The sequence below is a fragment of the Camelus ferus genome, chromosome 8, assembly GCF_009834535.1.
Source record: "Camelus ferus isolate YT-003-E chromosome 8, BCGSAC_Cfer_1.0, whole genome shotgun sequence".
NCBI lineage: Eukaryota > Metazoa > Chordata > Mammalia > Artiodactyla > Camelidae > Camelus > Camelus ferus.
Window position 1 is genome coordinate 22,287,643 of NC_045703.1, and position 12,803 is coordinate 22,300,445.

The 12,803-nt window shown below is 41.7% G+C and overlaps 1 long non-coding RNA gene across 10 annotated transcripts in view; it reads right to left on the reverse strand.

The window, feature by feature from the left end:
• Nucleotides 1–12,803, reverse strand: part of LOC116665292 — a 335,340-nt gene that overhangs the window by 74,188 nt on the left and 248,349 nt on the right. For all 10 annotated transcript variants that reach the window (XR_004321832.1, XR_004321831.1, XR_004321834.1 and 7 more), the window contains one exon: nucleotides 10,948–11,071. This is a non-coding gene — a long non-coding RNA (uncharacterized LOC116665292). The remainder of the gene's footprint in view (nucleotides 1–10,947; nucleotides 11,072–12,803) is intronic.

Consider the following 12,803-nt stretch of genomic DNA (forward strand, 5'->3'; position numbering starts at 1 on the left):
AACTGAACTGAATTGTAGGACACCCAGCTGGTGTCCGGAGAGTGGAAAAATTAGCTACTAGAGTGCAAAATCTCTGTACATTTGATGTCAGAAGTGCTGTAAGTAAAAACAGTTCATCTTCTCATTGGAAAGCCCAGAACTTGTCCCCTCAGCCATTACACTTCTCTGACCAAACCCACTCCCCATTATTTCATCCAGTTCTGTGATTTCAAATGCTATCTGCACTCCCAAACAACTCCCAGATTTATGTCACCTGCCTCAGCCTCTCCACTGAACTCCAAACTTCCTAGTCAGCTTCTCCCCATGGATAACTAATAGGTATCTGAAATCGTCTATGTCCAAAATTGAAATCCTGATCTCTCCTCCCAAACGTTAGGGTCACCCTTAACTCTCTTCTCTCACACCCTACAATCCAGCCCATCAGCAAATCCTGCTGACTCTGCTTTCAAAACATATCCAGCATCTGCCCACTGGTCCCCACCCTCTGCCACCATCCTCGTAATCTCTCATCTAGATTATTGGAAAAGCTTCTTAATTGTGTGTCCATGTCATCTTTTGCTCTCTCGAGTCTATTCACTCCACAGCAGTTAGTGATGTTACCTGATGTATGTCATGTTGTGTCACTTTTTGTCTCAAAACCCTTTTATGCAGTCCATCTCATGATGAGCAAAAGCCAGTTATCATGACAGCCTAGAAGGTCCCCATTGCCTCTCCAAACTCACTTCCTCCTGCTCTCTCTTTTACTTTCTTCTCTCTAAGCCACTTGACCTCTTTTCTCTTCTTTGAACATGCCAGGACTTCTCCTGCCTCAGGGCCTTTGCACTTGCTGTTCTGATGCTTGAATCACTTGTCCATCTTATTTCCACGGTTCTCATACCTCCTCAAGGTCTTTACTCAAGTACCTTCTTTTTAACTTTTTTTTTCTGATTTCCCTGTTTAAAACTACAACATTCCCATTTTCCCCAACATTCCCCATACCTTTTCACTACCTTATTTTTTTGTATAGCTCTCACCACCATCTGACAGCCTCTATATTTTACTTACAGATTTTGTTAATTTTCTGCCTTCCTCTCTAGAATAAGGATATGCAATAACAGGCAATTTTTTGTCCCTATTGTTCATCATATATCTCCATTACCTTGAATAATGTTTGTTTCGTAAGTATTTGCTGAGTGAATTAATTAATATACCATAATTTTTATTAATGTCTTATTCTAAAAAAATTTCTAAAATTAAAACTTTAACTGAAGATGAAAATAACTCAAACAATTTACAACCCTACAAGTCTTCCTCCTGCTTGAGGACATCAGTAACAGTGACCACTGCGTATCTATGAGAGAATATATTGAGCCAAAGGCTACTGGTGTCAGAAACTCAGACTAAAAATGCTTGGATCCAGAAAAGTACAAATTGTAGTGTAATGTTATCCTAGACTTTTAGGAAGGGAAGTTGGCCAAAGAAATTTACATAATTCCAGGGAAACCTCCTGGAGAAGATAATGAAAGTGTAAGGACAATTTTTCAACCAAAATTTAACTCTACATGATGAAGTCCAATTTTTTTACAATCTGCTTTGTGAATTTAGGTTACCAAAGGGGACACTTCCATCCAGAAGGAGTGCAGTTTCCCACCAGAACTTGGCTACCCCGGGGCCCTGGGGTGGCCCCACAAATACCATGCCCTGCTCACTAACCCAGCACTCGACGGTGCCAGGCTTCTGTTTATAGAAGGAAACCTGAGAGGAAAGAGAGCATCTGAGTACAGGGATGTTTAGGAGAGAAGTGTTGAACTGGAGCCTCCACAGCGATCAGAGGACAGAGTGGAAACACATTTTGCATTGAGTATCAATTCTTGGGGACTCCAGCCCAAGAGTTCCTCTGCAATTCTCCTGAACTGATTCAGGAGCTCCTTATTGTTCAAATGCTACTTTATGAGTCACTGCGCAGGGAGAGGAGACCCAATGATGTGGGCTTTTGAAAAGCAAGCAAAGTTAGAAGGTTTTGCTGGAGGAAAAGGTAGCTAGTAGGTAAAAAGAAGGTTTGACTTTGGCCTACCATGATTTGCTGGTGGAGTCTGTCCCCAGACTGTGACTTTTCAGTGGCTAATCAATTACTAAGTGACACAAGAGGTACCATGGTTTCATTACAGTCCCTACCGCACAAGGGCATCTCTGCTTAAACATCTCAAAGGCGTCTCAAGCTTATATTCAAAATTGAACTCCTGATCTTTTTACCAAATACCAGTCTTTCCATCTCAGCTGATTGCCAGTTCTTCCTTCCAGCTGCTCAGGCCAAAAGCCTTGGAGTCATTTATCTTAGAGAATGTGGGCTGCTACAACAAAATATCACCGACTGGGTATCTTAGAAATAACAGGAATTCATTGCTCACAGCTCTGGAAGCTGGAAGTCCAAGATCATGGTTGGATAGGAGCCCTCTTTCTGGGTCATAGCTGGAGCCTTTTAACCGCATCCTCATCTGGTAGAAGGGGTTAGGGATCTCCCTGGACCCTCTTCTGCAAGGGCACTAATCCCATTCATGAGGGCTCTACCCTCATGACCTAAGCACCTCCCAGTGGCCCCACCTTCTAATACCATCACACTGGGCATTAGGTTTTCAACATACGAATTTTAGGGGGACACAAATATTCAGATCATTGCATCAGCTTTGATTCTTTTTTCTCTCACATCCCACAGTCAGTCTGTAAGGGAATCATTAGCTCCACCCTCAAAACACATTTGGAATTAGATCACTTTTTACCACCCCACGGTTCCCACTCTGGTCCTCATCATCCATGTTCCTGTCTCCCAGCTTCTACCCCTAACCCATTTAATGGGCTGAATTGTGTCTCCCCAAAATCCATGTTCAAGTTCTGATACCCAGTACCTGTGACTGTGACCTTATCTGGAATTAAGGTCGTTGCAAAAGAAAGTAAGATATAAATTAAGATGAGGTCATACTGGATTACGGTAGGCCCTAAACCTAACTACTGGTGTCCTTACAAGGAAAGAAGAAGACACACAGAAACAGAGAAACACACAACAAGAAGGCCAACGAGACAGAGACTGGTGTGATGTCACTGCAAGACCAGGAACACCGAGGACTGTCGGCAGCCAGCTGAAGCTCTGGAATGGCAAGAAAGGAGTCTCCCCTAGAGACTTCGGAGGGAGCGTGACCCTGCCAACACCTAGATTTTGAACTTCTGTCTTCAAGAACTGTGAAAGAATAAATTTTAGTTGTTTTAAGCTACCCAGTTTGTAGTACTTTTTACAGAAAACTGAGGAAATTAATACTCCCACCGCAGTCTATTCTCAACATGGCAACCAGAGGAGTTCCTTTAAAATATAAGGCAGATCATCCCCCTCATTCACTCCAGGTTTCCAGGGGTGTCCCTCTTCTCCCTGAGAAAAAACCAAAAGCCTTACAGAAGCCTGGAAGTCCCACAGGAGCGACTCCCCGTGACTGCGGTGACCTCACCACCTACTCTCTCCAGCCACATCGGCCTCCCTCTGTTCCTCCCACACTCCAAGCATGTTCCCGCCATAGGGCATTTGCACTGGCAGTTTCCTTGCCTAGAACATTCCTTTCACAGATTTTATGTATGACTAGTTGTCTCACTAGTTCAATTAAATGCTAACTTCTCAGTAAGACCTAATATGGTTACGTAAAACTGCAACCCCCCCCACAATTCCAGCGCCCCAGAATCCCCTTTATCCTGCTCTCCGTTTTCTATCTCTGAATAGCATTTACCACCTTTTCATCTACCGTACAATTTACTTCATCATTGTGTTTAATCTGTATTGCCCATCTCCCTCTACTAGGAAGTAAAGTTTATGAAACATAGATGTTTTATCTATTTTAACTGTTAGATAGATCCCCCCCAAAAGTGCCTGACACATTATAGCTACTAAATCAGTATTTTTAGGATGAATGAACAGGAAAAGACAACATGACACAGCAGATGTGAGAGTTTGCCAACCTCTGATCTCTGCTTTTTTTTTTTTTTTAGTTCTCTTCTTTTAACTGAAGTATAGTCAGTTTACAATGTTGTGTCAATTTCTGGTGTACAGCATAATGTTTCAGTCATACATATACATACATGTATTCCTTGTCATATTCTTTTTCATCATACATTACTACAAGATACTGAATAAAGTTCCCTGTGCTATACAGTAGGACCTTGTTTATCTATTTTATATATAGTAGTTAGTATCTGAGAATCCTGAACTCCCAATTACAGAGCTACAGTGATCTCTGCTGTTCTTAACCCCACTTTTATTCGGAAGATCAAGTTTTCAGTGGTTAGTTAATGCCTTGCTATTCCCAGCTAAAAGTAATAATCCTTACTTTCTCTCTTTTTTATTTTTTTGTTGGTTTCTTTTGTTTATTTATTTATTGTTTTTGGAGGGGGCACTAATCAGGTTTATTTATTTATTAAGTTTTTAATGGAGCTACTGGGGATTGAACCCAGGACCTTGTGCACGCTAAACACACACTCTACCTCTGAGCTGTACCCTCCCCCACTACTATATGGATACCTACATTTTTAGGCAGGTATCCATAGGTCTTACCTTGGTGTCTTTTTCTTAATCAAAAAGTGCCACCAAAAATGGACTTAGAGCAAATGCCAAAAAAAGTAAACACCAGCTACTACCACCTCAAAAATATTCCTGTTAAGGAATAAGCTGTTCAAAGTGAGAATTAAGTGCTTCAAAGGCTCTAGTAATCCTCCCAAAATACAAGCAGCACACTTCTTTCCATCTTAGTATAATGGGCTCACATAGCCTCTATCATTTCTATAATTAGAAATTACTAAATAGCTTAGGGGTGGAGAGCAGAGGGTCTAGGCTTTGGTGTCTATGAAATCATCATAGGCTAAAACACTTAATCCTTTGAGCCTAGATCCAAATTGCAAACTACCCAGGAAAAAAAATGAGATCATATATCTGCTACTCAGATCATTTTCTTATCTGCCAAAAATGCCTCTGAGAAGAACTATGTGTGTGTGTGTGTGCGCAGACACAACACACACACACACACACACACACACACACACACACACAAGCACACACTAATTCCAGCAGCAAAATTGCTTTGAAAATGTTAATACATATTAATAAAAATGTAAAGACAACAGCTGTTTGAGTTTCAGATGAACTGTAGGCTAATTTTTTGCCATTAAGTCACTGAGAGTGTTTTGCACATGATTGAATGAAAACATGGTCCGAAAGGAAACAAATGCAAGTAGACTAAAAAAGAAAGTTAAAAATTTGAGTTTAAAAGAATTTATCATAAATTATTATTTATCTTGCCTCGTTGCAGAGAACAGTATTCTAGTTAACAGAGAGTCATCATGTGTTCCATATGTGAATTAGCAATTTAGACTAGCATAAAATACACTTAATACTGAGTACTCTAAAAAGAACATAGCCTTTCTTTGATGAATCAGTTAAAGGTGTTTCAAAATATTGCTGGGCCTTATAGTCACCATGGTTAAGAAATAATCACTTTACTACAATAGGATGCAAGTGCCAACTGACAGAATTCTGATAAATAATAGTTCACTATAGATGAAATTCAGGCTTACCCAGAGGGACATTTACCTGACAATGCAGCCCTTCCAAGTTTTGTTAATGGCGAGACTTGGAATGCTCAAAGTGCCTGTCTAAATACAGCCCAGGGCAGCGCTGCTCTAATTCCTCGTGGCACTCGGCACCTGGGCCTCTGCTTCATACTTGCGATGCTGCTAGGAAAGAATGCGGCTAGAAACGCACCCCCTCACCGCCAAAATGCCTCCCGTGCAGTAGCTGTTGGAGATCCATTCAGTGGCAAAGTGCACAACAGTTAACAGGGGTTAAAAAATCAGGCAAATGAGATGGAAACAAATGCACAATGGGAATGAACACACTCTACACATGTCAGAATTTGAACAGGCACAAGAAGACAAAATTTTAGGTCCCAACTACTGAAAATGCCCCTTTCCTTCTCTGGGAGGCCATCTATGGTCACGTCTGGGCTCAATCTCTTACAAGGACTTCTGGTTAATGATAAGTGATCACCCAAGTGAATGATGAGCGGTGAGGGCAGCCAAGTCTATGGTCTGAGATGCCACAAAATGCACACCTATCCCACTGAAGAGAGGCTGATCCTGCCAGGTCAGCCTGATTAACCTCCACATCTGGTTCTAAAGGCCTCAGTGGAATGGACAGATCCATCATCATGAGAGCAAGAACTTTACTTCACTCACCTTTGCTTCCATCCCCAAGAAGAGTGCTTCACATGTAGTAGGCCCTTGGAAAGTATTTACTGGATGCGTGAATGGGGAGTCTGTTCTACTGGGAACACCTGTATGGTGGTAAGAAGTCTGAGCCGATATAGAAATGAGACTCCTCTACTATCCAGCTTCAATAAAGCTTATCTTAATGTCAGCGTTTCCAAGACAGCTCCATGCTGGTTATATACTACTTTGGAATTATTTTTTTGTCCCAGGGAGATAGTTCCATGAAGTCATGGACACAGGGGTCTCCTTTGAGGACTAAAAGAACAGGCAAGCTTTACTACAAATGTACCAACTGCAACAGCAGAATTCCAGAATGATAATCTATAGAAGGGGACTTTGATATGTAGCCCTCCTTACCACCCTCAGATCATCTATAACAGTTGGGCTGGTCCTCTCTCTCTGCGCAAGTGGTTTTGCCTTTACTCTACATCTTGGCCCATGAACATCTCTCTCCATTCTGTCTGTGGTACAAACCTTCACTAGGTCTCATCTGAGCTGTTACAATACCACAACTGCTCTCCTTAAAGCTGATGCCCTCTCTCTCCAGTTCATCTCTTATGGTTCCATCTTTTAGAAGAAACTGGAGCCACATGGAGGGGCCATGTGCAGATGCTCCAATCAACAGCTCCAGCTGAGCCCAGACATGGAGTTATTCCAACCCAGGCACCAGATATGGGAGTAAGGAAACCTCCGGATGGTTCCAGCCCCAGCCATTCAAGGCTCTCCCAGCCATTGGAAACTTCCCAACTGAGTTCGCAGACATTGTGGAGCAGAGAGAAGCCAACTCTACTGTGCCCAGTCTGATTTGCTGAGCCACAGAATCTGTGAGCAAAATAAAACAGTTGTTTTATGCCACTAAGTCTGGGGTGGTTTGTAACACAACAGTAGACACCTGGAACACCTCCCCACAAGACTCAGGGATCCTGGAAGGTGGGGAAACATTCAGCCATCACTGTATCCCTAATTTATATTATGGGGGGCATGAAAGAGGCTCTCACCAACTATCTGCTAAGTGCAAATGAAAGGCTGAATGTCTGCTACCTTTCGCATTTTGGGCTTTTTTTAATGTTCAGCTTTCCAAAGTTCACGGAATTTTGGAAATCTAAACCTTTGGACCAAAACTAACACAGGAAATAGATCTATGGGTTAGGTTTAGCCTACTGTGTTTTTAGAATTCTTACAAAAATGGCCCTTCAATTTTCCTTTCTTCGTGGTATGAACTCCTATGGGAGAAGTTGGACCTGCTATTGCAAAGCAAACTGAAATGGCACAAAATAGAGGAAAGTATTCAGTAAAAAGGGAAAATCAATCCAATTCAGTTAAGTGCATGTCATTTGTTCCCTTTTCCAATCAAAGTGTCCATCCTGTGTTCCTCTGTTCCATTTTACATAAGGGAAAAAATTTCTAACTGCCCCATGTGCCCATGATTTTCCTCTCCTACCAAATCAAAATTCAATACCCAAATGCTATTCAACATAACTCTGTAATTGCTTTGGCTCAATACGATGTCTGTAACATTGAAGTTCCTTTAAAAAGTGTATCTTAAAGACCCAAAAAGTGGTGATGCTTTACCCTGGTAGCACACTAATTTCGTAATTCTCTGGTTTTGTCAGGGAAAGAGATGCTCAGAGTAAGTGAATTTTCCAGATAGCCTTCCCTGACATAGAAGATCTTACTTAGAAAGCCCATGAACTCTCCCACCACAGGGAACTGGTGACCCCTGCAGTACCTTGGGCTGAATGAATAAGGCCTGGCCAACCCTTGCTTGTCAGTAAACGCTGGGCTGTAGAAGTTTCCAGTCCTTAATTGCATCAAGGCTGAGGGTTGTACACATAAACCCCAAGGGCTCAGTTGGAGCAAACCCATCAGTGACTAAGATTCCTCCATGGAAAGTGGCAGGTACGGAGCAAAATTAATAACCTTCTTCTCAAGCTTTAACACTATTTATTTACAGAGACTTGGATTGCAGAGAACTGGTCTCCCTGCCCAAGGCTTCAGGCGCCTTTGACTCCTTGGCAGCCTGACAATGGAAGGGTCAAACTTTCTAGACACACTGATCCAGGTCATATCAAAAGTATTATCTCTTGAGTCCCCTGATATGTACAAAAAAGATTTATTCTCCCCTGTACAGATTTGATGTGTCTACTTTCACCATGATTCACTCTGTCAAGGTTCTTACTGACATCATTAAATGCTTAGTTTCCAGCTTCTTATTAAATCATTTATTAATTCACGTATTCCTCTGTGCAGCATTTATTAAGCACTCATGATGTGCCAGGCCCAGATTAGATGCTGAGAATAGAAAGATGAACAAGATCAGCTCTCATCTTAGGGAATTCACAAGCTGGTGAGGAAGGGAGACAAGCTAACAATTGACTGGAATATCGCTGGGGTCAGCAAACCACAGCCTGTGGGCTAAATCTGATCTGCTACCTATTTTTGTGTGTAACATTGTACAGGAACCCAGACACACTCATTTGCTTATATATCGTCTATGGCGGCTTTCAGGTTACAACAGCAGATCTCAATTGTTACATCTAAGATGCTGTGGCCTGCAAAGCCAGAAATATTCACTCTCTGGCCCTTTACAGAAAAAGTCTGCTGACCACAGCAGGGTACTGTGATGTGTGGGATAACAGAGAATATGTTCCATATTCAGCAGTCCACAGAGGGCGGGATGGGTCACCAAGGAGCACCCGCACTGAGCAGGAAGTGCGGAGGGACAGTCAGGAATGACAGCAAAGGCAGAGAGCAATAGGTAAAAGGTTGGGGGGGGGGGTGCGGTGCTTCTGAGAATGGTCAGGTCATGGGGGAGGACAAAGGTGTGCAGGGAGATGGCGCTGAGGAGCGAGAAAGGGCAGGTCTCTGCAGGCCATGAGGAGGCCATGCTGGATTCTGTTCTGTCAGAAATAGGGGTTCTTTATAGGATTTTAAGTAGAAGAGGCAACAGAAACTAGATTGAAAAGAGGTGAGCAGAAAGACCAATCCAAAATTTGAAAAAAAAAAATCAGTGATGCTTTGACATGTTTTAAAAATAAAAATTGTGTACAAAGGCCAAAAAAAAAAAAGGTATTACACTATCCACCAGGAAACTTGTTTCAATATGCTTGTGGAGTAGCAAGAAGTGTATTTTAATAAAATTATTATCTTAAAAAAAAGATTCCATTGCATTGCTCTAAGCAAGAGATGATGACTCAGAAAAAAAGGCAGTGGCCGTTGCAGGGAGAGGAAGATTCAAAGGTCTCAAGGAAAACGAATCAACCAACATTAATTTATCACATAACTCATTGAACATTCTATGTGGCGTAATAACTGCAGTGGCCAAGAAGCCATCCCAGAAAGGCTCAGGCCAGGACCAACGTGGACCTGCGGGGCTCAAAAAGGAAAATCTTTGGTCAGCCTTATTTTATGACTATAACTAAATGGCAGCCGGTGAACTGAGTGGATGGGTGACTTGCTTGCTGATCACAGAGACATCTTTATTCACTCTTTTAAACTGTTCTAATCTGTGATACTTCTGACCGTCTTTACTGACTTTCTTGACACTTCCTTCTAGGTGGCTACAGTAAGCCTATAAACCTGTTGCCCCCTGCACCAGAAGGCACCAGAAAGGGATGCTGTTCTAGCTGATATTTTTTCTATTTCTACTAACCATGGCAGCCTCTGTTTTCCTCTGCTGCTTCTCCAGACGTTACCGAGCCTCCACAACTCTTCCAACTCTCCCACTGCCAGTCTGCCGCCCCTCCAGTCTCTGGTTAGGAATCAGGGAAAGCTACAACGTTCCATAACAAATGATAAAACTCACTATTGTATGTAAAATCTCAGTCCCATTGTCGAAAGTTAGAGACATTAGTGTAAACTTACATCTACATTTAGAAACAGGTGGTTACCTATGGAAGTAATTATAGCTGTGTCTAGATGCATGGGTTAGTCTACGCCTCGTTTCTCCAACTGACAAAGCTCTGCAGCAATGACGCACCAGGAGCAACCAGCACAACTAGGACCCAGATCATGGTTTCTAATACTCTTCTCAGTAAAAGGAACCAGGGCTCCTTGGAAATGTACCATATGAGCCTAGAGTATCTTGTAGTGCCAGAAAGCAAGCAAACACTCATAGTTTTCAAACCATAAAATAGAGGAAAGTCAAAGGGACACAGGGACTGACTGAGAGAGCTCCCAACAGTCAAAGCTAGAAAAACTTGTGCAACAAAATAAGGTAGACATAGGTTATAACTCAAAGTATAAAGCAAATATCCACAAGTCCATTGTAACAGAAATAAATGGCTAAGTAGATAAATAATTGGGAAAGCAGAGAAAAAATCAAATATCCCATGCAGAATTATTCCAAATAATTTACATAGATACTGTGTCTCAAAGAGATGGGGCATAATTCCCCTCTCAAGCTGGGTGGGTGGCTGGCTGCATGAAATCACTTCCTTCTAAAGAGTACAGCGTAGGAAGGTGGGAGAAAGTGACTGGACAGTGGAGGAGCCGACAGACATGACCACCGCCAGGAGATCACAGACGCTGATAACATGTGCCCTTGACATGATGGGATAAGGATGGCACTTCACCTCTGTGGTCTTCCTCCCCAACACCCACCAGCACAGGGGAATCGTGGGAATCCCATCAGACAAATCCTAACTGAGGAATGATCTACAAACAACTCACCAGTATTCCTCGAAACTGCCAAAGTCATCAAAACAGGGAAAGTCTGTAAAGTTGCCACAGCCGAGAGCAGCCCAAGAAGTCATGGTAACAAAATGACTATAAATGGAATGTGGCATCCTGCATCCTGGAACAGGAAAGGGACATTAGGGGAAGAGTAAGGAAATTTAAATAAGCTGTGCACTTTAGTTGCTAATATTAATAGTGTGTCAATATTGGTCCATGAATTAAGACATATGTACGCATCTTACTCACGTAAGATGTGGATAAAACGGGTAACGGGGCAAGGGTGTGTATGGGAACTCTCTGTGCTATTTTGGCAATTTTTCTGTAAATCTAAAACTGTTCTAAAATAAACAGTTTATTCAAGAAAAAGTAAGTCACCAGGCTTGGGAAGAAAGGATGAAGGGCCCCAGTCCCACAGACTCTGCTGTCCTGAGGATGGAGGTTCTTGCCCATCCAGGTACACCCCGGTCCTAAAGGTTCTGGCCCCTGACAGTGGATCAGGGTGACCTTCATGCACTTAGGACAAGACTCAAGGCTTAAAGGCTTTCAAAAGGCTATGTGAACAATTATTTCTTATATGCGCTCTTAGTCAAATTTATTCTTCCACAAGATAACAAGGCTCAGATTCAACAAGAAAGACAAATCTACCCAGAAAATGACAAAAACTCACGTGACGTTTGGAAGTCAATTGGTAGGAATGTGTTAGAGAAAGACCGCTCCCTGTAGTCCTCATTTACGAGCTTCTCAAACTGGCTCCTAAACTAGCTTCCAGCTAAGAAAATGTGTTAAAACATCCATAAAACGGTACTCATAAGCCCTCCATCAACAAAATCTAATTGAAGCTTATAAAGAGAGAGAACACCAAGTACTTCTTAAAAAGGCAGAGGGGAAGAGGTTGGTCTTCTATAGGCAGCAGGACCGTGTGATACAGCTGCTTTCTCCTGGGCTCCCACAGGAGGGGAGAGTGCTAGGGTCCCCTAGGGTCCCTGGGTTGTCAGAGCCCATGTCACATCATGGCATGACACCACTGGCTGCAGCAGGGAGGCTGGGCTCTAGAGTAGAACTCGAGACAGGTAAGTGGGATTCACTTCTACTCTTTCCCTCCTTGATTAAACCAGTCTACTGCTCCAACCAACAATTTTCTCATATAGAAATGAAGAACAATGAAACTTTCATCCTTACCTACCTAAGTGGCAGATTGTGAAAATTAATGAAATACAATCGTACAAGCATAAGGAGGCATCTCTTTCTTCAAGGCTTTTGGAGTATGTGTGTATATATATATATATATATATATATGCATTTTTTTTTTGGTAGAATTCTTAGAGAAGTAAATCAGTGCTTTAGAATCAGTAGGTGGATCTTTGTTTTAGCCATTTACTTGACAAACATCCTTCAGTTCATGCTTTTGTTATATTCCCATCCTCTGGTTATTAATTGCATAAGATCTTTTTTTCCCATTTTTTAAAATTGAAGTATAGTCAGTTTACAACGTTGTGTCCATTTCTGGTGTACAGCATAATGTTTCAGTCATACATATACATACATGTATTCCTTTTCATAGTCTTTTTCATTATAGATTTCTATAAAATATTGAATATAGTTCTTTTGCTATACAGTAGAAACTTGTTTATCTATTTTATATTGTAGATATTATCAGCAAATCTCGAACTCCCAATTTATTATTTCTCACCTTCTTTCTCCCTGGTAACCATAAGAAAATCATACTGTTTTCTATGTCTGTGAGTCTATTTCTGTTTTATAAATAAGTTCATTTGTGTCTTTTTTTAGATTCCACATATGAGTGATATCATATGGTCTTTTTCTTTCTCTTTCTGGCTTACTTCACTTAG